Source organism: Hyaena hyaena, unplaced genomic scaffold (genome assembly GCF_003009895.1).
Source record: "Hyaena hyaena isolate Hyena2069 unplaced genomic scaffold, ASM300989v1 scaffold_752, whole genome shotgun sequence".
Lineage (NCBI taxonomy): Eukaryota > Metazoa > Chordata > Mammalia > Carnivora > Hyaenidae > Hyaena > Hyaena hyaena.
The window spans coordinates 608,989-634,087 of NW_024081378.1; the positions used below are offsets into that span (position 1 = coordinate 608,989).

The window sequence follows — 25,099 nt, forward strand, 5'->3', positions numbered from 1 at the left end:
CCATCAATGGACGAATGCATCAAGAAGATGTGGTTTATCTATACGATGGAACACTACATGGCAATGAGAAACAATGAAATCTGGCCATGTGTAGCAACATGGATGGACCTTGAGGGTGTTATGCTGAGTGACATACGTCAGGCAGAGAAGGACAAATACCATATGTTTGCACGTACAGGAGGATTAGGAGGAACTTAACAGAGGGCCAAGGGGGAGAAGAAGGGGGGAAATAGTGAGGGAGAGGGAGAGAGGCAAACCATGAAAGACTTGAATACTGAGAACAAACTGAGGATTGATGGGGTGTGGGAGGGGAGGGGGAAGATGGGCATGGAGGAGGGCACTTGTGGGGATGAGCACTGGGTATTATATGGAAACCAACTTGACAATAAACTATTTGTAAAAATAAAATAAAACTATTTGTAAAAAAAATGGTGTTAAGCATAATAAAAACATGCTAAAAAGATGAAAAAAAAAACAGACTGTGAGAAGAGAAAAATAAGGGCACTATATAATTACAAAGTAGACAATTCAACAAGAAGATGTAACAATCGTAAATAATTAGGCACCCAGTATGGGAAGCACCCAAATATACAAAGCAATTAATAATAAACATAAAGGAAATCATTGATAATAATACAATAATATCATGGGACTTTAACACCCCACTTACATCAATGGACAAACCCTCTAAACAGAAAATAAACAAGGCAACAATGGCTTTGAATGATACACAAGACCAGATGGACTTAATAAATATATTCAAAACATTCCATTCTAGGGATGCCTTCTGGGTGGCTCAGTAGATTAAGCATCTGACTCTTGATCTTGGGTGATGTCATGATCTCATGGTTCATGAGTTTGAGGCCTGCACCAGGCTCTGTGCTGGCCGTGAAGAGACTGCTTGTGATTCTCTCTCGTCTCTCTCTCTACCCCTCTTTGTCTTGTGCACACACTCCCACTATCCCTCTCCCTCCCTCTCTATGTCTCTCTCTCCAAATAAATAAACTTAAAAAAATACATAAAACAATACAATCTGAAAAGCATAATACAAATTATTTTCAAGTGCATATGGAACATTCTCCAGAATAGAACATACATTAGGTCACAAAATGCCTCAACAAATACAAAAAAATCAAAATTATACTATGCACTTTTTCTGACCACAACACTAAAACTAAGTCAGTTACAGGAAAAAATCTGAAAAGAACACAAACACACTGAGGTTAAACAACATGCTATTAAACAATGAATGGGCCAACTAGGAAATGAAAGAATTTTTTTTTTTAAAAGTACATGTAAATAAATGAAAATGAAAACACAATGGTCCAAAATCTTTGTTATGTAGCAAAAATGGTCCAAACAGGAGATTTTATAGCAATACAGGTCTACCTCAAGAAACAAGAAAAATCTCAAATAAACAACTTAAATTTACACCTAAAGGAGCTAGAAAAAGAACAACAAATGCAGTCTAAAGCCAGCAGAAGGAAAGAAATTATAAAGACGAGAGCAGATAAAAAATATAGAAACAAAAAACAAACAAACAAAAACCATGAAAAACCACAATAGAACATCAATGAAGCCAGAAGCTGGCTCTTTGAAAAAAATTAATAAAGTTGATAAACCTCTAGCTAGAGTTACCAAGAAGAAAAGAGAAAAAGCCAAAATAAAATCACAAATCACAAATGAAAGAGGAGAAGCAACAACCAACTTCACAGAAATAAAAACAGTTCTAAGAAAGTATTATGAAAAACTATATGCCAACACATTGGACAACCTGGATGAAATGGATAAATTCCTAGAAATATGTAAACTCACAAAACTGAAACAGGAAAAATAGAAAACTTGCACAGATGGATAACTAGCAAAGAAATAGAATTAATAATAATAATAATAATACCTCTCAACAAATAAAAGTACAGGGCAAGGTGCCTTCACAGGCAAATTTTACCTAACATTTAGAAAATAATTTGATACCCGGGCGCCTGGGTGGCTCAGTCGGTTAAGTGTTTGACTTTGGCTCAGGTCATGATCTCGCGATTCGTGGTTTTGAGCCCCACATTATGCTCTGAGCTGACAGCTTGGAGCCTGGAGCCTGCTTCAGATTCTGTGTCTCCCTCTATCTCTGACCCTCCCTCACTCATGCTCTGTTTTCTCTCTTTCTCTCAAAAAATGAATAAACATTAAAAACAATTTTAAAAAATTGCTACCAATTCTCAAAAAATACTACAAATTGAATCCAACAATACATTAAAAGAATTATTCACCACAATCAAGTGGGATTTACTTCTGGGTTGCAGGATGGTTCAATATCCACAATTCAATCAACTTGATACACCACATTATTAAAAGAAAGGATAAGAACCAGATACAGAAAAAGCATTTGACAAAACACAGCATCCTTTCTTGATAAAAGTGTTCAAGAAAGTAAAGATAGAAGGAGCATACTTCAACATTATTAAGTCCATATATGAAAGACCACAACTAATATCATCCTCAATGGGGAAAAACTGGGAGCTTTTCCCCTAAGGTCAGGAACACAATAAGGTTACTCACTGCCAGTACTGCTGTTCAACATTGTACTGGAAACCCTAGCTTCAGCAAGTAGACAACAAAAAGAAATAAAAGGCATACAAATTGGCAAGGAACACGTCAAGCTTTTCATTCTTCACACATGACATGATACTCTATGTGGAAAACCTGAAAGACTCCACCAAAAAATTGCTAGAACTGATATATGAATTTAGCAAAGTTGTAGGATATGAAATCAATGAACAGAAATCTGTTGCAATTCTATATACATAAAATAAAGCAACAGAAAGAAAAGGGTGTCAATCCCATTTACAATTACACCAAAATCCATAAAAGACTTAGGAATAAACCTAACCAAAGAGGTAAAAGATCTATATGAAAGAAACTGAAGAAGACACAAAGAAATGGAAGAGCATTCTATGTTTATTGGTTGGAAGAACAAATGTTAAAATGTCTATACTACCCAAAGAAATCCACATACTCAATGGAATCCCTATCAAAATAACACCAACATTCTTCACAGAGATAGAAAAAAAGTTCTAAATTTTGCAGAGAATATGATACTATGTATACAAACCCAAAAGACTCCACTAAAAAACGGCTGGGGACTGATAAACAAATTCAGTAGAATAAAAATATACAAAATCAATGTACAGAAATCTGTTGCATTTCTATACACCAAAATGAAACAGTACAAAGAAAAATTGAGGAATCAATACCATTTACAATTACACCAAAAAGCAATAAGATAACTAGGAATAAATCTAACAAAGAGGTGAAAAACTTGTACTCTAAAATTATAAAACATTGGTGAAAGAAATTGAAGAGAACTCAAAAGAATGAAAAGACATTCCATGCTGATGGATTGAAAGAAGAAATATTGTTAAAATGTCTATAGTATCCAAAGCAAACGACACATTTAATGCAGTCCCTATTAAAATATCGACAGGATTTCTCAGAGCTAGGACAAATAATCCAAAAATCTGTATGGAACCACAAAAGATCCTTAATAGCCAAAACAGCCTGGAAAAGGAAAAGCAAAGTTAGAGGCATCACAATTCTAGACTTCAAGTTATATTACAAAGCTGTAGTTATGTAATAGATAGTATGGGACTGGCACCAGAACAGAGACAGTTAGATTAACTGAACGGAATAGAAAACCCAGAAGTGAACCCACAATTATATTGTCAATTAATCTTTGAAAAAGCAGGAAAGAATATCCAATAGGAAAAACACAGTCTCATCAATAAATGGTTTTAAGAAAACTGGACAGCAACATGCAAAAGAATTAACTTGGACTTTTTTCTTCCAGCATACACAAAAATCAATTCCAAATGGACTGAAGACCTAAATGTGAGATCTGAAACCATAAAAACCCCAGAAGACAACACAGGCAATAATTTCTTTGACATCGGCCATAGCAACTTCTTAGTAAATATGTCTCTTGAGGCAAGGGAAACAGAAGCAAAAATAAACTATTGGGACTTAACTAAAGCAAAAAACTTCTGCGCAGCAAAGGAAACAATCAACAAACTAAAAGGCAACCTATTGAATGGGGGAAGATATTTGGAAATGACATGTGTGATAAAGGATTAGTATCCAAAATGTATAAACTGATACAACTCAATACTCCGCAAAATAATTCAATTAAAATAAATAAATAATTCAATTAAAAAATGGGCAGAAGATATGAATAGACATTTCTCCAAAGAAGATTTGCAAATCACCAACAGACACACAAAATGACCATCTGGGAAATGCAAATCAAAACCACATGAGATATTACCTGTCAGAATGACTAAAATCAACAATACAAGAAACGACAGGTATTGGCGATGATGTGGAGAAAGGGAAATTATCTTGCAATGTTGGTGGGATTTCAACTTGGACAGCCACTCTGGAGAACAGTAAGGAGGTTCCTCAAAAAGTTAAAAATAGAACTTCCTTATGATCCAACAATTGCACTACTTGGTATTTGGGTATTACTCAAAGAATACAAAAATACAAATTCAAAGTGATACATGCACCTTAATGACTATAAGCGACATTATCAACAATAGACAAATTACGGGAACAGCCCAAATGTTCATCAACTTATGAAAGGATAAAAAATGGTGTATGTGTATGTGTATATGTGTATATATATATATATATATATATATATATATATATACACACACCATATATATATATATATATACACCATATATATAGTAATATATTAATGTAGAATGGAATATTCTTTTTACCATAAAAAAGAACAAAGTCTTTCCATTTGCAGTGACACGAATGGAGCTACAGAGCATTATGCTAAGGGAAATAAGTCAATAAGTCAGTTAGAGAAAGATAAATACCAGATGATTTCACTCATATATGGAATTTAAGAAACAAAGCAAAGAGTCATAGGGAGGAAAAAAGAGAGAGACAAACCAAGAAACACACTTTTAATTATAAAGAACTGATGGTTACCAGCGGGGAGTTGGGTAGGGGGATGGGCTACACACATGATCGGGATTAAGGAGTGCATTTGTGATGAACACTGGGTGTTGTTGGTAAGTGTTGAATTACTATATTGTACACCTGAAACTAATATTACACTGTAGGCTAACTACCTGGAATTTAAACAAAAACTGAAAAACTAAAGACATAAGTGTTTGTAAAGTTCTGTGTAGAAGCAAACGAATATAGACATAGGCTTAACTCATTATAACTACAATGTGTACATTGCATTCCTCAAATAACATCTCCTTCATTAAGATATAAGGGTATGTAAACTTCTGTGTAGAAGCATATAGGAAACTTTGTATGCTTAATTCATTGAAACTACACTTTGTATAATATGTCTTTCAAGTGATATTTTCATTCATTAACATATAAGGGTTTGTAAAGAAGCATGTAGGACTAGCACTATGCTTAACTCGTTGACATTACTCTGTGTATAATGCATTGTTTAAGTAATATCTTTATTCATTTTATGTATTTGCATATGTATATATAGAACCATATGGGAATAGCACATGCTTAACTCATTGAAACTATGTATAAACATCTTCATTCATTAAAATTTAAACATATACGTAGTAGTATATGGGAATAACCAGAGGCTCAACTCTGACTGCATATAGCTTCCTTCATGTAAAATCTTTATTCATTATTATATACGTATTTGTAAAGGTATGTGTAGAAGCATATTGGAATGCTGTCATTCCACCGAAAAATAAGGGAAAAGAATGACTAAGAATGGGAAGACTTGATCTAAAGAGAGGAAGTCAACGCAAGAAAGAAAAGGGTTTCCTAGAAGGATGGCGCATAGAAACTCCAGGTCCATAGCTAGCAGGCAGCCCCATGAGAGTAATCTGGGGAAGACGGCCAAAGAGACTGTTGAAGCATTATACCTAGAGAGGATTTTATGATACAATAAGAATTACTGATAAAACACCACAGTACTAGGATAGGACATTATTATTTTTTAAAAGGAAGTAGTTGACTCCTGAACAGTATTTCTATTACCCTCTCCCCTCCCCCCCCTTAAGCAAATCACACTAGGACATTCTGCCAAGTTCAGTAATCACGTGATTATAACACTGTAAGTAGGGAATGTATATTAAATCAAGTTTTGTTTTGTACTCTCTCTGCTAGTTTTAATTAGCATAAAACTAAATTCTACTCATCTCGTAGGCATTAATATGTATTGTCTTACAATGAGTAATCTATACATTTTCATAGAAGCATATTGCTAGAAATGTGAACATGTGAACATAAATAACAGAAGGTAGAAAATGGAAAGTGAACTCAATTCAGGCAGGGTGAAGCATAAGGCAGGTTTTTTTTTTTAATTTTTAATAGTTTATTTATTTTTGAGACAGAGAGAGACATAGCATGAGCAAGGGAGGGGCAGAGAAAGAGGGAGACACAGAATCTGAAGAAGGCTCCAGGCTCTGAGCTGTCAGCACAGAGTCTGATGCGGGGCTTGAACCCACAAACTGCGAGATCATGACTTGAGCTGAAGCCAGAGGCTCAACTGACTGAGCCACCCAGGTGCCCCGGCAGGTATTTTTTTTAAACCTTTCAGTATTATTTTTTCCTTAAGTTATGAAAATTAAATTCCATTAATGAACATTAATTTTAGAGAGAAGAAGCAGAAGAAGGAAGCCAGGGGAAAGATGGGGAGGGAGAAAATAGAAGCTGGGGACAGAGTAGAAGAAAAAAAAAATGAATCCTTGGTAGGTGTATAAGTAATTTGAGAAGTTTGAAAAGAAAACTTCATATGACTTCAATACTAAAATGACCTGTATAATGAAGTAAATAATTTTGGTGGGAAAGGAGGGCAGTGTGTGTAGAGAAGGGAGGTACAAATTATAAGGATGATGTCTTTAAACCACAGAGAAATAAAATACTATTATCAAAATACATCAATATTCAGATGGTATTTCTACATAAAAATGGGTAATAAAGTATTTTCATATAATAAAGTAGGCATTCCCTATGTGACATGGCTTACAGGGAATAATAAAGATTTTATTTTCCTTTTTTCACCGTATCTGACATAATGCCATTTATTTGTTACTAAATTTTTAATAGCTAAATAGTGGTTTATTCTAACCTCTGGAACATTATTTAAAAGGAAACACAACACAGGTTAGGATAAAATAATATATTACCTTGAGAATCCTCATGGAAATAGGTATGAGTAGTGTAATTCCTTTTTATTACTGCCATAATTAAACAAAATATTTAATATAAAGCAAATTTAAACAGTATTTGTAGGTATAATCTGAAAGTAAATTTTAAAAATCATATTAAAGAGAATATGCAATATGGGGAAATAAAAAGTCTTTAATAAAGTGATTTCCTCATTGCCTCCCAGACACAGAATTTGTTAGGTTCAGATTAATATGTGCTCAACACCAAATTATGCAAATTCTCTGTTATGCTGAGAGCTGTTTACCCCTGCTATGCAGTTCCCTTCAGTGTCTAACTCATGGTTTTAAATGTATTTTCTCTTCTTCCTATTTCTCTTTTCTTCTGTAGTTAACCCCAAAACTAACCACACTGTTTTCCATATGGGCTTTTAGAACTCAGTTCTTATTCCTAACAACTATATTTCCCATCCCAACTTCATTGCAAAAGCTCTTGCCCACTTGGAAACCTCACCTGATCTAACAGAGCAGGAGAAAGACCTGGGGGATCCATTCATGGGTCTGATTTACTGCTGTATAACTAGGAGCCAGAGCGTGTTTGAACAAAGTACATGCTCAGTAAGTACTAATGAACTGAAAACATAAGAATTCCACACACTTCATTCAGGCACATAGTAGAGTTTCTGTGTATTTGGGTGAATGTAGATGGAGGATGCAGGTAGTAATTCATATTCAACAAGAGAGCTCTATGTACAAGAAATTTTAGGAGCCATGATCAAAAGAAATATGATGAAACATGAAAAATTCTGACACTGCATACATAGTCTAATACATTCTCACTTGTACTTTGTGATATCGAACTATAGTAAAAATCATAATAATTAATACACATGCACCTGATATTGGAATACGCTTATATAAGAATTATTATTATTACAAGCAGATACTAGTATTATCTTTAGTTTATAAGTAAGGAAATAAAAATATGGTAAGACTAATAACTTACCCAAGTGTCATATGGGCAGTAATGGCCAAACTAGCATTTGACCCCAGGTCTGTCTGCTTGCCTTCCAAGCTCAGGATTTATTTGAACATGGGAGTTAATATGTCAAGTACTTTCAGAGTTCAAATTGGTAATAAAAATATGTGAAACCCAGAGGAATTGACATTGGGAGCAAAAGAGTTGTGATGCACCAGAAAATTCAGGATGAGTCTAAAGGAATTTTAATACATTATTTTTAACTCAATGTGTTATCAAATGAAAAACTATTGCCAGCTTTTCTTTATTTTATGGTCTCTGGGTTTGAATTCCCAAAAGTTGCATTTCATATATTCATGATTTATATGGGGCAAACTATCACTTTAGACTAAAAAAATTAGTGCCATATGGGTGAGATTTTTTTTTTTAAATTATAGTTTGTTTATTTTTGAGACAGAGAGAGACAGAGCATGAGAAGGGGAGGGGCAGAGAGAGAGGGAGACGCAGAATCCAAAACAGGCTCTAGGCTATGAGCTGCCAGCACAGAACTTGATGCGGGGCTCGAACCCACAAACTGTGAGATCATGACCTGAGCCAAAGTTGGACGCTTAACTGACTGAGCCACTCAGGTGCCCCGTATGAGGTTTTTTTTTAAACCTTGGATAAACCACATAATTTTGTGATCATAATTATCAAATAGTATTTTCAATGTTTTTCTTCTCCAGTATGTAAAATTTTCCATATTCTACTCCACACATGCAGCAATTGAATTCCAGTTATATTTCTGAAGTGGAAAAGAATTATTGGCAAAATTGTTTTTATTTTTTATAGTGTAGTGTTCCCTAACCATGAATGCAAATAAGTTTGCCAATAATATATGCTTCTCTTCCACTTCAGAAATATGATTTTTTCCCCTGTGTTGGATTGGGGAATGTCCAGGAAGACACACTTTGTTATCTCCTATAGGTTCTGTATATGGAAAAGAATGCCAGTCTATACATGGATAAGAGGCAGGTAGGAACATGATGAGATAAAATTATTTATCGATTATGGCTTTCTTTAATGGAGAAACTACTTAAACCTATGATAGAAAGGAAAACATGCCACACCTTTTAATTTTATCTGTGAGACATAATTCCAAATGTATATGGTCCTATCCTTGCACAAAAATCAGTCTTCCGGTCACTAGAACGAAAGAAGGAAAACAAACCCATTTTCTTCTAAAATCTAAACTTCATGAGAAAAGACTGGGCTAGAAAAAAAATGTATATCTTAGGTATTCCATTTCTGGGAAGATGCAAGAGCCATACCTATATTTCTATTGTTACGTAAAGAAAAATCCTTGGATATTATAATAAAACTACATAAGAATACTATGAAAAGAAGAGAAAAGAAGGCAAACCCTTAGGGCATCAGTAGCCAAGGAATGGGGTAGTGGTGAGTTCTTAGTGGTGTCTTTTCTCCTCATACAGCCCAGACTTGCAGCTGAAGAAGTCAGCAACTCAGAAATACTGAAAACATCACAAAAACTTGCTAAAGGACCAATAAGAGGTCACCCTAGAAAAACAGAATGCTTTTTAACAATAATCACTCTATTTTCACTAAACATCACAAATTAAATTGTGGACCCAGCCCCTGTCATGCCAACGAATATAAGAGGGGAGACTTGACTTCCACCCTTGCCAGGCTATAAGATTTCCCAACCCTCAGCCAGGATGGTGTCAGAATGTTGAGCTGGGACTTTATTTCCATTGGACAGCAACAAGCAATTAAAATAAAAAAATTGACTAAAATTTAAACAAAAACTCACTGATGGATCCAACAATGAAATGAAGGAGACAGAGAAAATACTCATGAAATTTAACATAGAACAATAAAAGTTACACAATCTGAAAGAAAAAAAAAACAGAAAACACACTGGAAGATAAATCAGATTTTCAGAGACTTTGTGGGACTGTTACAAAAAATCTAATATTCATATCATTGGAGCCCAGTAAGCAAAAGAGAAGGAGAGTGCCATGGATAATACTCAAAATAAATTGGTTAAAAACTTCTCAGTTAAACATATATCTACACATTAAGAAACTCAGAAAACCGAAAGCAGAATGCATGCAAGGAAATGCAAACTAAGACACAGCAGAGTAAAAATTTTGAAAACTGAAGATTTAAAAAATCTTGAAATTAGTGAAAGAAAAATGATACTTTACTTTAAAAAAAGCCTTGAGTGACATTAGATTACTCATCATAAACCATGAAGGTCAGATCTATGTGGCAGACGCATTTCAAGTGCTTAAAGAAAGAACTATATAGCCCTTTATTTGGCAAAAATAGCCTTCAAGAATTCAGAGGTAGCCAAGACATTTTCCGATGAAAGAAAGCTAAGAAAATTTGTTACCAGTAGATCTACGCTAAAAGAATGGGTAGGGGCGCCTGGGTGGCTTAGTCGGTTAAGCGTCTGACTTTCTCTTAGGTCATGATCTCGCGGTTCGTGGGTTCGGGCCCCGCGTCGGGCTCTGTGCCGACTGCCAGCTCAGAGCCTGGAGCCTGTTTCAGTCTGTGACTCCCTCTCTCTCTGACCCTCCCCTGCTCACGCTGTCTCTCTCTCTCTCTCCTGGAAATAAATAAAACATTAAAAAAATTTTTTTTAATAAAAAAAATAAAAGAATGGGTAAAGGAACATCTCTAAACAAAGAGAATAAAAGAGGAAATTACAGGACAACAGGAGTAAGGAAGAACACAGTTAACAAAAATATGAGAAAATGCAATAGATTTTCCCTTTTCTTTATTTTTTTGAAATTATATTTGATGGTTGATTCAAAAACAATAATACTCTATTATGTGATTCCAAATGAATACACAGGAAATTCTAAGACAAACTGGGGAAGGTAAAAGGATGTAAAGGAGGTATGGTATCTACTACTTCACTTAAACTGGTAAAATTATGACAACAGTTAAGTATGCATATATAAGTTATGCATACACAAGTTATGTATATATATAATGTAAGTCCTAGAGCAACCACTGAATACATAATAAAAGCAATAGACATGAACACTATGGATAAGTCAAAATGGAAATCTAAAAATGTTCAAATAACCTAAAGAAAGGCAGAAAAACAGAAAATAAACAAATGAAATAAACAAACCAAAAATGGAAAACAAAATATAAAATGGCAGACTTAAACCTTAGCATACTAATAATTACATGAAATGTACATGCTTTAAATAAATCAATTAAAAGATAAAGATGGGCAGAGTGAATTAAAAAACATGAGCCAATTATATATATGTTCCTTAATTCAACCACACAGATTCATTGAAAAAGGATGGGGCAGATAACTCAGGCAAAAGGTAATCAAAAGGAGGAATTGCTACATCAATATCTGCTAGAGTGGATTTCAGCGCAAAGAAAATTATCAGAGACAGGGTGTGACAATATATAACGATAAGCGAGTTTTGATCTATAGCAATTTTAAATGTGAATGCACCAAACTACAGAGCTATAAAATATATGTCAAGTAGAAGCTGATGGAACTGAAGGAGAGATAAGTAAATCCCTTATTGTAGTTCATGACTTCAGCATCCCTCCGTCAGCAACTGATAGAACTAGGCCGAGAATCAGGAAGGATACACACAAACTCAACAATATGATGAGCCAACAGGGTCTAATCAACACCTATAGAGTAGGCAACCTGGCTTACTCTTATGAATTCTTATGAGTATGCATTATTTTTAAGTGCCCACAGGATATATAGCAAGAGAGACCATATCCTATGTGATTAACAACAAAACTCACCAAAAACAAAAGAACTGGAATCATAGAGTATGTTCTATAACCACAATAGAATCAAACTAGAAAGCAATAACAGAGACATGATAGGAAAACCTCCAAACACTTGGAAACTAAACAATGTACATCTGAGTAATCCAGGTGTCAAAGAAGTCTGAAGTGAAATAAAAATATACATAGAACTGAATAAAATTTAAAAAGCAGCACATCACAATTTGTGGAAAGCAGTTAAAACAGGTATGAGTGGAAATTTATAGATTTAAGTGCATACATTAGAAAAGAGGAAAGGGTGATAAAATCAATTATCTACTCTCCCAAATTGGAACCTTGAAAAAATAGGGGAAAATAAACACAAAACAAGCAGGAAAAAAAAAAATAAGAAAAGTAGAAATCAATAAAATAGAACATACATACATACATCTATAGATAAAATTAAATAAAAGCTTTGAAAGGATGACCAAATTGACAACATCTAGTAAGATTAATATAGAAATTAAGACAGAATATAAATTATAAAAGTAGAGACCATCCCTAAAGACTCTGCAGACATCAAAAATTTAATAAGGCACTATTATGAACTTTTCTTCACATATATATTAAATAACTTAGCTAAATGGATGACTGCTCAAAAATACACAAACTACTACAACTCACCCATTATGAAATTGATAAGCTGAATACCTCTATAATTTCTATGAATATTGGATTCATAATTATAAGTTTTCCAAGAAAGACAACTCCAGGGCCAGATGGTTTTATAGGAGTATTCTATGAAATATTTTTTTAAAAATTAATACCAGTTATACTCATTGTTTCCAGAAAATGGAAGAAGAGGGAACACTTTCAAAAATTTGTTAAATGTTTTATTTTTGAGACAGAGAGAGACAGAATATGAACAGGAGAGGGGCAGAGAGAGAGGGAGACACAGACTCCAAATAAGGCTCCACGCTCTGAGCTGTCAGCACACAGTGCGATGCGGAGCTTGAACCCATGACCTATGAGATCATAATCTGAGCTAATACCAGATGCTTAACTGACTGAGACAGCCAGGTGCCCTGAAGAGAGAATACTTTTATTTATTTTTAATTTTTTTAATGTTCTATTTATTTCTAAGAGAGAGAGAGAGACAGCATGTGCAGGGGAGGGTCAGAGAGATAGGAAGATACAGAATCTGAAACAGGCTCCCGGCTCTGAGCCGTCAGCACAGAGCCTGATGCAGGGCTTGAACCAACGAACCGTGAAATCATGACCTGAGCTGAAGTCGGATGCTTACCAGACTGTCACCAGGCGCCCCGAGGGAATACTTTTAAATTCATTTTGTGAAGAACCAATATTTCCTTGATTCCAAAATGAGACAGACAGTAAAATAATAAACCAACCAACGAACATTTAGATACAAATCCAATAAAACATGTATAGAACTTATATGTTGAAAACAATAAAGTGTTAAGGAAAATAATCAAAGATATTATAAATAAGTGGAGAGACATTCTGCATTCATGGATTAGAAGATTCAATATACTAAAATCGTCTTCTTTCCAAATTGGTATATAGATTTAACCAGTTTCTATAAAAATCCCTATATTTTGTATGCATAGATATAATTGTTCTAAAGCTTTTATGTAAAATATTATTTGCTTTACTTAAAACAATTCTAAAAAGATAAAGTGGAGAGGTGGCAAGATGGCTGAGAAGTAGGGACTTCTGTACTTCCCTCTTGCATCTCTCAAAGGACTAAAGGCAAAGGTCTCTGAACTGCAAGAGTCTGGTGGAAAAGAGATGGAGTCTACTAAGAAGGAAGCCTTATAGGTGAGTGATTGAGAACTGGGAAAGATAAAAATGTGCTGGGACACGGAGGCATGGAGGGGAGACAAAGGGAAGAGAAAGAGTGGTTGGGGAATTGTAGAACTGTACCTGGAGAACAGAAAAACCTTGGTCTGTGACAGAGAAGGATCCTATCATACCATATATAACTGCAGGGCTTTTGGAGAGCGATCCCATCTCTAACTGCAGAGCTTTCTTTGGGCTGGGTGCCCCGGCCCCAGAGACTCCCTCCAGAATAGACACGCAAGGGATGCAGTAGACATCAGGAGGAAGCTTGAACCCCTGCTAAGAAGTACCCCAGCTTGCGGGATTACATTTCGGGTGGTATCATTAATGTGCAGGGAGTAAGAGCTTGAAACATGGCAGGGTGTGGTACATAGAACATGGCCCACCTTGGCTACACCTGCGGCACAGTCAAATCGGACCCAAAGGAGTGTTTTGGATCACCTGATTAAAGAAGGGACTCAGGGGTCGCCATTTTTCTCCCCATAACCACCAAGGCGGGGCCTCAGGGAGTGGTCCTGGGGACCCACAGTGGAGGCAAGACCCACTTACACCAAACCATGCCCATCTGCACTGGATAGCTGCTTTTTTACCAGAGCCCAGATAGATACTGCAGAAACAGCCCCTCCTGCAAGACCAGCACTGATGCATTGCAGTGATTAATAACTCTAGATCAATTCTTGCTATTCAGATATATTCTCCCTTACCTCACTCTTATCTCTCCCCTCCTCAGGCCTGATTATTCTGCTTATAGGTTTGCTTAAACAGGCATATTTACTCTCTTGAAGCATGTTCTACACCTCCTCCATTATCTTCCTTTTTCTCTCTCTTAAGTAATACAGACTATATAGTTCTTCAGGGTAACATTATCTTCATTTTTTTTTCTCCTCACCCCCTGTCATATTCTCCTTTTTCTCTCTTTGAATTAAGCCTTTTAATCTCTCTGCCTGGTCATTGCTCAATTTCTCTTTCTCCCCACACTCGTCATTTCTCACTTTGTATGTGCTCTTCCATCAGCACTGACTCCACCTTGCTCTTTATTTGTAGCTGGGATTTCAGGTTTTATGCTTTTAGACTGTTCTTTTTCTTCCTTTTCATTTCGGTTTGCTTGATTATTTGATTTGTTTCTGCATTTGCATGCTTTTGTTCTCTGTTTGATTCTCTGTCTGTTTTCTTTTCCAGGGCTACCTCAAGAAACAATCCAAAGTACAAGCGGTGGAGAGTCCCAAATATCACTATGAGTAGGGAAACAAAATAACCAACGTCACAACAAGAGAGACCAAGAGACACCATTTAAAGACCACTTCCTGAATGGAAAGTCCCTGGACAGTCTATGAGCCTCCTTAACTATAGCAGTACTTGCAGGTGCAGAGCGCATAGCAAGTTTTAAAACTGACAAGAGACAGAAAGCTAGCCAAAATGATGAAACGGAAGAACTCTCCTCAAAAGAAATTCCAGAAAGAAATGACAGCTAAAGAATTGGCAAAAACAGATATACGCAACATAACTGAATAAGAATTTAGAAGAATAGACATAAAATTAATCACTGGGCTTGAAAAAAAAACCATAGAAAACAGTAGAGATGCGATAGCACCAAAGATTATGGATCTTGAAAAATAGTTATGATCAATTAAAAAAGCTATAAATGAGGTGTATAATAAAATGGAGGTGGCCACTTCACGGATAGAAGAGACAGAGAGAATAGGTGAATTAGAAGATACAATTATAGAAAAAGAGGAACTCGAGAAAAAGAGAGATACATTGATCCAGGAGCACAAAAGGAGAATATGGGAAGTGAGTGATGCAATCAAACAGAACAATGATATCCATATCGTAGGAATTCCATAAGAAGAGGAAGAGAGAGAAAGGGGCTGAAGGGGTACTTGATAAAATTATAGCCAAGAACTTCCCCAATCTGGAGAGGGAAACAGACATTGAAATCCAAGAGGCACAGCGATCTCCACTCAGACGTAACTTGAATTGATCTGTGGCATGACATATCATAGTGAAATTGGCAAAATATAAGGATAAAGAGAATTCTGAAAGCAGCTAGGGATAAAAAGGCCTTACATACAAAGGGGGGCACATCAGAGTAGTAAAAGAGTGATCTACTGAAACTTGGTAGGCCAAAAAAGAATGGCAGGAAATATTCAATGTGATGAACAGGAAAAATAGGCAGACAAGAGTCCTTTATCCAGCAAGTCTGTCATTCAGAATAAAATGAGAGATACAGGTTTTCCCACTAAACCAATCCTACAAGAAATTTGAAGGGGAACTCTATGAGGGAAATGTTGCAAGAACACAAAGTCCCAGAGACACCACGATAAGCATGAATCCTAGAGAGAACACAATGACTCTAAACCCATATTTTTCAATAACAACACCAAATGTAAATGGACTAAATGCACCAATCAAAGGACACAGGGTATCAGAATGGATTTAAAAAAAAAAAAAAAAAAAAACAAGATCCATCTATTTGCTGTCTACAAGAGACTCAGTTTAAACCCGAGGACACCTTCAGATCAAAAGTGAGGAGACGGAGAAATATCTATTATGCTACTGGAAGTCAAAAGAAAGCCGGAGTAGCTATTCTTATGTCAGACAAACTGGACTTTAAATTAAAGACAATTACAAGGGATGAAGAAGGGCATTATATAATAATTACAGGGTCTATCCATCAGGAAGAGCTAACAATTATACATATGTATGCACCGAATTCGGAGACACCCAAATACATAAAACAATTAATCACAAACATAAGCAATCTTATTGATGAGAATGTGTTAATTGCAGGGGAATTAAAGATTCCACTTACAGAAATGAATACATCAACTAGACAAAAATATCACTAAAGAAACAATGGACCTGAATGACACATTGGACCAGCTGGATGTGACAGATATATTTAGAGCTCTACATCCTGAGGCTATGGAGTTCACTTTGTTCTCAAGTGCGCATGGCACATTCTCCAAGACAGATCACATGCTAGGTCATAAAGCAGCCCTCAATAAAAATAAAAGAATTGAGATCATACCATGCATACTTTCAGATCACAATGTTATGAAACTTGAAGTCAACCACATGAAAGTCAGGAAAACATCAAAAAAAAATGGAGGTTAAAGAACACTCTATTAAAGAATAAATGGGCCAATCAGGCAATTAGAGAAGAAATTTAAAAATATATGGAAACAAATAAAAGTGAAAATACAACAATCCAAACTCTTTGGGATGCAGCAAAGGCAGGCCTAAGAGGAAAGTACATTTCACTCCAGGCCTATTTCAAGAAACAAAAAAAAAGCGCAAATACAAAAATGTAACGGTGCACCTAAAGGAACTAGAAGCAGAGCAGCAAGAGCACCCCAAACCCAGCAGAAGAAGAGAAATAATAAAGATCAGGGCAGAAATAAACAATATAAATTCCAAAAAAACCACTTGAACCAAGAGTTGGTGTTTAGAAGAAATAAACAAAATTGATAAACCTCTAGCCAGACCTTTCAAAAAGAAAAGAGAGAGTACCCAAATAGACAAAATCATGAATAAAAATGGATTTATTACAGCCAATCCCTCAGAAATACAAGCAGTCATCAGGGAAAACTATGAAAATATATATGCCAACAAACTGGACAACTTAGAAGAAATGGACAAATTCCTAAACATACACACTAGCAAAATTCACATGGGAAGAGACAGAAAATCTGAACAGACCCATAACTAGTGAAGAAATTGAATTAGTTATCAAAAGTCTCCCAACAAATAAGAGCCCTAAGCCAGGTGGCTTACCTGGGGAATTCTGCCAGACTTTAAAATCAGAGTTAATACCCATTCTTCTCAAGCTATTCCAAAAAATAGAAATGGAAGGAAAACTTCCACACTCATTTTATGAAGTCAACATCACTTTGATTCCTAAGCCAGACAGAGGCCGAATAGAAAAAGAGAACAATATGCCAATATTCTTGATGAATATGGATACAAAAGTCCTCAACAAGATACTAGCAAATTGAATTCAACATAGCATAAAAAGAATTATCCACCATGCTCAAGTGGGATTCATTCTTGGTTTACAGGGCTGGTTCAATATTCACAAATCAATCAATGTGATACATCACATTAACAAAAGAAAAGATAAAAACCATATGATCCTGTCAATAGATGCAGAAAAAGCATTTGACAAAATATAGCATCCTTTCATAATAAAAAACCCTTGAGAAAGTTGGGATAGAAGGAACTTACCTATACATCATAAAAGCTATTTATGAGAAGCCCACAGCTAATATCATCCTCAATAGGGATGGTTGAGAGCTTTCCCCCTAAGATCAGGAACACGACAGGGATGGCCACTTTCACCACTGTCATTTAACATAGTGCTGGAAGTCATAGCATCAGCCATCAGACAACAAAAGGAAAAAAAGCATCAGAAATGGCAAAGAAGAAATCAAACTTTCACTTTTCACAGATGACATGATACTCTACATGGAAAACCCAACAGACTCCACCAGAAGACTACTAGGACTGATCCATGAATTCAGCAAAGTTGCAGGGTACAAAATCAACATAGAGAAATCAGTTACATTTTTATACACCAATAATGAAGCAACAGAAAGAGTAATCAAGAAACTGATCCCATTCACAATCACACCAAAAACCTATAAAAACCTAGGAATAAACCTAACCAAAGATGTAAAAGATCTGTATGATGAAAACTATAGAAAACTTATGAAGGAAATTTAAGAAGACACAAAGAAATGGAAAAGCATTATATGTTCATGGATGGGAAGAATGAGTACTGTTAAAATGTCATTAGTAGCCAAAGCAATCTACACATTCAATGCAATCCCAATCAAAATTGCACCAGTATTTTTCTCAAAACTAGAACAAACTATCCTAAAATTTGTATGGAACCACAAAGACCCTGAATAGCCAAAGTAATATTGAAGAAAAAAACCAAAACGGGAGGCATCACCATCCCAGACTTAAGCTTCTACTACAAAGCTGTCATCATCAAGACAGTATGGTATTGGCACAAAATAGACACATAGATCAATGGAATAGAATAGAGAACCCAGAATTGGACCCACAGATGTATGGCCAATTAATCTTTGACAAAGCAGAAAGAGTATTCAATGGAAAAAAAGACAGCCTCTTTAACAGATGATGCTGGGAGAACTGGACAGCAACATACAGTAGAATGAAACTAAACTTTCTTACACCACACATAGAAATAGACTCAAAAAGGATGAAGGACCTGAATGTGAGACAGAAAACCATCAAAACCTTAGAGGGGAAAGCAGGAAAGAATCTCCTCGACCTCAGCCATAGCAATTTCTTACTCGACACATCTCCAAAGGAGAGGGAATCAAGAGCAAAACTCAACTATTGGGACCTCATCAAGACTTATATCTTCTGCACGGGAAAGGAAACATTCGACAAAACTAATAGGCAACCAACAGAATGGGGAAAGATAGTTGCAAATGACATATCAGATGAAGGGCTAAAGGGCTAGTATCCAAGGTCTGTAAGCAACTCACGAAGTTCCACACCAGAGAAACAAATAATCCAGTGAAGAGATGGGCAGAAGACATGAACAGACACTTCTGCAAGGAAGACATCCAGATGGCCAACAGACATGAAACGATGCTCACCGTCACTCATCATGAGGGAAATACAAATTAAAACCACACTGAGAAAGCACCTCACGCTGGTCAGAGTGGCTAAAATGAACAAATCAGGAGACTATATATGCTGGCAAGGAAGTGGAGAAACGGGCACCCTCCTACACTGTTCGTGGGAATGTAAACTGGTGCAGCTGCTCTGGAAAACTATGTGGAGGTTCCTCAAGAAATTAGCAATAGAACTACCCTATGACTTAGCAATAGCACTGCTAGGAATTTACCCAAGGGATATAGAAGTACTGATGCATAGAGGCACATGTACCCCAAAGTTCATAGCAGTACTTTCAACAATCGCCAAATCATGGAAAGAGCCTAAATGTCCATCAATGGACAAATAGATCAAGAAGATGTGGTTTATCTCTATAATGGAATACTACCTGGCAATGACAAAGAATGAAATCTGGCCATTTGTAGCAACGTGGATGGAACTTGAGGCTGTTATGCTAAATGAAATAAGCCAGGCAGAGAAGGACAGATACCATATATTTTCACTCATATGTGGAGCAGGAGAAGCTTAACAGAGGACGGTGGGGGAAGGAAAGGGGAAAATATGTAAGGAGAGGGAGGGAGGCAAACTATAAGATGCTCTTAAATACTGAGAACAACCTGAGGTTTGATGGGGGTGGGGGAGAGGAGAAAGTGGGTTACAGGCATGGAGCATGGCACTTGTTGTGATGAGCACTGGGTGTCATATGGAAACCAACTTGAAAATAAAATAAAAATATAAAAACAAAAATAAAAAAATAAAGTTGGAGGAATCACTCTATCTGGAATTACGGCCCACTTTGTAGTTAAATGACCAAGACTGTATTATGTTGATAAAAAGATCAAGAAACAGAATAGAGAACCTAGAACTAATCCACACAGGTATATCCAACTTATTTTTGATGATACAACTCCCTGAAAAAAGTATAAAATTAACTGGATCTTCATAGCAAAAACAAAAACTTTGATTTAATCCCCAAACCTTATACAAAATTAACTCAAAATGGTCATATATTTAATGTTGAATTATAAAAGGAAAAATAAATTGTGGGACACCTAGTTTGTACCAGAGAATTGTCATTAGAAAGCACTGGAAAAAAAATTGTATCTTGAATATACAAAGAACGTTCATAACTCAACGTTTTAAAAAAGTTAAATTAAAAAGTGGGCAAAATGCATGAAGAGATATTTAATACTGATGAAAGAAATTAGAGATCTAAAAACATGAAAAGTCAGACTGTTTTAATTAATTAAATGGCTCAATATAATATAGATGTGATTCTCCTCAAAGTGATATACAGGTTTAGTATATTTCCTGTTAAAATATAGACAAGAAGTTACTTCACACATCACAGCAAACAGCACAGAAAAGGAACCAAAGACTGGCTGGACAAACTCCACAATTAATGCAAAGAGCTACACTGAAGGGGGCAGGGAGGACAAGAAGTTGGTGGGAACCTAAACCCTATGGGCTAGTGGAAGGAGGGAGCTTTGTTTGCAGAGATGGGCAAGAAACAGACTAGCATACCTTGGAGACTACAAAGGGAAGAGAAATACCCCTATAGCACCCATTTGGCTTTGAAAATGAGAGAGGCATAATTTTGTGAGTGTTTACAACCAATAAGGCTTAAAGCATCAGGACTTTAAAAACAGCAGGCTCAGCTCTCAGAAAGCCCAGAGGGTTATAGGAAGCTGAGCTTCTGTCCTTAAATAGACAGCACAGCAAATAGCCTAAAGACAAACAGCTTGGAAGCAACAGTTTGAAAAGCTACCTTGGGCTTATGGGAGGAAGTATTAGTTACTAATTTCATTCCCTGTGGGACTTCTCCAGGAACAAATGATCTGGCAGGCACCATTTATCTCTCCCACCCTTCATCATAAACACACGGCCACCTGAAGAAATCAGTGTAGTGCTGGCACTCACTATCTAACTTTCTTAAACCACACCCCAACCCTCCAGCTAGACCTACCTCATTCCCAGCACTGAGCATCCTCTCCTCCAGAAGACCTGCCTGACCTCCAAGGAGGATGCATGCTTTGTTAAAACTGAACTCTCTGACCAAGACATGTAGTTAGGAATGCTCTAGCTGTCCCTGGTCTCTGCGGTTGCTGTACATCCCTATGGAGGAGGACTGCTTTGCACAAATTGTGGTGCCATGTCCCTGCCAACCATGTGCACTTTGTGGAGCAACCCAGCTGTCCTTGTCTCTAGGGCAGCTTGTCGTCCAGTTGGAAGTGGACCAGAGCCACCTAGTTAAAAGTGTACATCCCACTCACTACTTTCATGAGCAATAGATGTAGCTGACTTTCTTAACAGAGAAATAAACATAGAAAGTCAGGCAAAATGAGGAGACAGAAGATTATGTCACAAATGAAAAAATAGGACAAAACCATAGCAAGAAACCTAAGTGAAATTAATATAAGTAACATGTATGATACAGAATTTGAAATAATGATCAAAAGATACTGGACTTAAGAGTGGAAGACATCAGCGAGACCTCTAACATAGAGATTTAAAAATTCAGAGATGAAGAACACAATAAATGAAATTAAGAATACACTTGATGGAATGGAATAAACAGCAGGCTGGAAGAAGCATAGGAACTATTAATGACAGAGCAATGGAAAGTAATCAAGCAGAACAAATGAGAGAAAAATAATCATGCAAAATGAAGAGAGACTTAGGTAACTCAGTGACTCCATCAAGCATAATAACATTCACACGTAGGGACTTCACATGCAGAAGAGAGAGAAAGGGGGGCAGAACATTTATTTGAAGAAATAATAGTTGAAATTTTTCCGAATCTGGGAAGAAAACAGATATCCAAATCCAAGAGGCAAAGAGATTCCCAATAAAATCAGCCAAAGGAAGTCTATACCAAGGCACACAGGAATCAAAATGAGAAGGGAAAAGGTAGTGATAAAAGCAAATTAAATCAGCAAGAGAAAAGATAACAATTGCATACAAGGGTAACCTCAAAGACTATCAGCATATTTTTTAGCAGAAACTTTGGATGCCAAAAGGGAGGGATATATTCAAAGTGCTGAAAAGGAAAAATCTACAGCCAAGAATACGCCATCCATCAAGGCTATAATTCAGAATAGAAGGAGTGATAAAGAGTCCCAGATTAACAAAAACTAAAGGACTTCATGACCACTAAAAAAACCCTACAAAAAATATTAAAGGGGACTCTTTAAATGAAAAGGAAAGATCATAAGTGAGAGTATAAAAAGTAGGAAATAAAAAGAGTGAAATTAAGTTTTTATGTAAAATATCAGTCAAAGTATTCACAAAATAAAAGGATATAAAATATGACACCATATACCTAAAATGTGTAGAGGGGAGAGGAGTAAAGAATGGGTTCAAACTTAAGGAACCATCAACTAAATATAGACTACCATATGTAGATGTTATATACAAACCTAATGGCAACCAAAAATCAAAAATCAGTAATAGATATGCCAAGAATAAGGGACAGGGAATCCAAATATATCACTAAAGGGAGCCAGCAAACCATCAAAGGAAGAGAAGAAAGGATCAAAAAGTTACAAAAACAACTCCAAAACAAGTAACAAAATGACAATAAATACATAACAACTGATAATGACTTTGATATAAATAGACTAAATAACCCAATCAAAATACATAGGATGACAGAGTGGATATAAAAAGAAAACAAGACCTATCTATATGCTGCCTACAAGAGACTCATTTCAGACCTAATATCACTTGCAGATTGAAAGTGAGGGTATGGAGAAACATTTGTCATGGAAATAGATGTCAAAAGTAAGCTAAAGTACCAATACTTATATCAGACTAAATAGACTTTAAAACAAAGACACTACATAATAATAAAGAGGATAACCCAAGAAGAAGATATAATAATTGTAAATATTTATGCACTCAACATGAAAGCACCCAAATACACGAAGTAATTATCAAGAAACATAAAGAAACTAACCAAGAGTAACACAATAATTGTAGGGGAGTTTAACACCCCAATTACATTGAGGGACAAATCACCAAAACAGAAAACCAACAAGGAAGCAATGGCTTTGAATGACAGACTGGACCAGATGGAGTTAACAGGTATATTCAGAACATTCTACCCTACAAAAGAAAAGACACATTATTTTCAAATGGACATGGGGGCATTCCCCAGAATAGATAAATTATTAGGCCACAAAACAAGCCTCAACAAATACAAATAGTTCTCAACTGTAGAATTTTGCTTTAATACATTAAAAATAAATAAATTCTGCAGGGATTTTTACATTCTCCATTTGGTTATATATCTTTATTATGTTCCTTTAATTCTTTAGACATGGTTTCCTTTAGTTCTTTGAACATATTTAAAATAGATAACTTAAAGTCCTATTTATTAGTCCAATGACTGAGCTTCTTCCTCAGAGAAAATTTCCACTGACTACTCCTTTATTGGAGTAATATTGTGTTAAATCTGAAAATTAAATTCCTTTTCCTCCCAGGAATTGTTGTTCCTGTTTCTTATTGCTGTTTTTGTTACTGCTTTCCTTGTTTTGTGTAGCCACTAACATCTCTGCTTAGTTACTTAGTGGTCCATTTTTGTGTTTGGAGAGATTTCTTTTAATGCCTAGAAGTAATAATTCCCCAGAATTTGCCAAAGAACTCTCTGTGTATGTTAAAGTACACATTCAGTGCTCAGATAGACATATTACAACTTTGCCTTAGCCTTCTCCTTCTGCTTATGCTGAACCTAAAAGTCAGTCAGAGATGAGAGCTTGGGGTCTACTCAGATCATTTCATGGCATTCATAGAGCACTGGGCACGCTATAAGCCTTGCATATATGCTACATGCATGCCTTTCTACAGTCCCAGAAATATGTTCGATCTTTCCAAAGCCCCCTTAAGCATCTTAGACCTCAGGTTTTCTTTTAAAGTTTTTCAGTCATTTTCATTTTCCTCAACTTTTATTGTCATCTCAGGTATATGTCACTGTGCAAAAAATATTTTCAAAAAAATGTCTTCAGGAAAAATGGAATTTGCACTAAGATAACTCTTATTTAGGCCAAATAAAGACAAAATAGCTTCCTGGGAACTTCTGAACAGTCTAAAATAATAAAAATTCTCTCGGAGTATTGATTGCTATAGGTAAGCTCCAAATCCATTTTTCCTCTTCAGTGTCTATTAGGCTATTAGTTTTCACTATGATTTGAGCTTACTGGTTTTTAAGGCTACCACAGAACTGTGGAGAAGGACATGGGAATGGGGCAGGTGGGAATTCTGCAAACTCACTGTACTTACCAAGACTGAGACATGTTACTTGAATAAATGCTACTCATTGTACAGATTGTCACAAGCCTTTAGTTGATTTCCAGATTTCTGAAAAAGTTAATTTTGACAATTTTTGTCAGTATTCACATTGTTTTTATGGAAGAGTAAATTTTTGGAGGCCGTTACTCCACCATTCCCCTTAACACCACTTAGAGTTCTCAATAGTTCACAAGCTCTGTTAATGACAAGCCTCTGGTTTTGTTTAAATATCTTCAAAATGTAGCAAAATACTGTCTTGCCTTTCTATAAAGAACTATATTTAGTTCTTTTTAGACTATGGAAGTCTATTTATCTTCACCACACCAAAGTTTCTGGTCAATAAGTTTATGAATTGATCAAGAGGGGGGATACATAAAAACCCAAATCA

At 35.8% G+C, this 25,099-nt stretch overlaps 1 protein-coding gene and 1 long non-coding RNA gene across 3 annotated transcripts in view; both read right to left on the minus strand.

The window, feature by feature from the left end:
- Window positions 1-25,099, minus strand: part of GABRG3 (gamma-aminobutyric acid type A receptor subunit gamma3) — a 729,891-nt gene that overhangs the window by 500,614 nt on the left and 204,178 nt on the right. The gene's annotated exons all lie outside the window — the stretch shown is intronic.
- The window catches only part of LOC120220991, a 72,221-nt gene that overhangs the window by 34,650 nt on the left and 12,472 nt on the right, over window positions 1-25,099 (minus strand). The window contains exon 3 of one of the 2 annotated variants that reach the window (XR_005525705.1): window positions 24,735-24,780. The exons of the other annotated variant lie outside the window; for it this stretch is intronic. This is a non-coding gene — a long non-coding RNA (uncharacterized LOC120220991). Of the gene's footprint in view, window positions 1-24,734; window positions 24,781-25,099 lie in introns of those variants that run through there. 2 annotated transcript variants of the gene reach the window in all.